This window comes from Penaeus monodon, chromosome 32 (assembly GCF_015228065.2).
Source record: "Penaeus monodon isolate SGIC_2016 chromosome 32, NSTDA_Pmon_1, whole genome shotgun sequence".
Lineage (NCBI taxonomy): Eukaryota > Metazoa > Arthropoda > Malacostraca > Decapoda > Penaeidae > Penaeus > Penaeus monodon.
Window position 1 is genome coordinate 27,627,620 of NC_051417.1, and position 710 is coordinate 27,628,329.

At 42.4% G+C, this 710-nt stretch overlaps 1 protein-coding gene across 1 annotated transcript in view; it reads right to left on the reverse strand.

Moving 5' to 3' along the window:
• LOC119593779 overlaps positions 1-710 on the reverse strand; it is a gene marked incomplete in the record, with an annotated part of 15,242 nt that overhangs the window by 14,235 nt on the left and 297 nt on the right.

A 710-nucleotide genomic window follows, 5' to 3' on the forward strand; every position in this document is an offset into this window, starting at 1 on the left:
GCCCCCCCCCCTCTCTCTCTCTCCGTCCATTCATCTTTTCCTCCCTTCCTACTTTTCCCTCCATTCCCCCTCCCCCCTCTCTGCCTATTCACCCATTATCTCCTCCCCCCCTCCTTCTCTGCCCGTCCTTCCCTCCCAACCCCTCTCTCCCCCTTCCATTCTCCTCTCACTCCCTCCTTCACACCCATCGTCGTTCCCTTCCTCCCCCCCACCTCCCGCTCCCCGTCTCTCATTTTCTTCCCTTCCCTCAATCCTAAATTCCTTTGTTATTCAGTCGTTATGGGTAACTGTGGGTAAATTTCCAGTTTTAACCAACCTCAGACGTTTGAAGCGATTTTCATTTTAACAGAACATCCCTTCGTTGTTTAGCGGTGTTACGCTGTTGTTTTCCGTCGCCTTTGAATTACTGACGAGTGACGTAACTTATGAATGTGGTAAAGTCATACATAATTCGCTGGTTTCTTGCGACGGAAGTACACTGAAGATAAGTTGCATATTATTTCGCTCTGTCGTTTGCATATATTATTTGCCATATAAACGATGGCTGGTGGACACTTTACCCGTACCATAAAATATTTACGTTTATAAAAGCTTTATAGTCATACAACTATGCAAATTAGTAAAATATAAAAAAAAAAACGCCAAAAAATATATGTAAGCACATGAAAATGAAATAATGAAAAATAGATAATTATAATAAACAAAGTAAA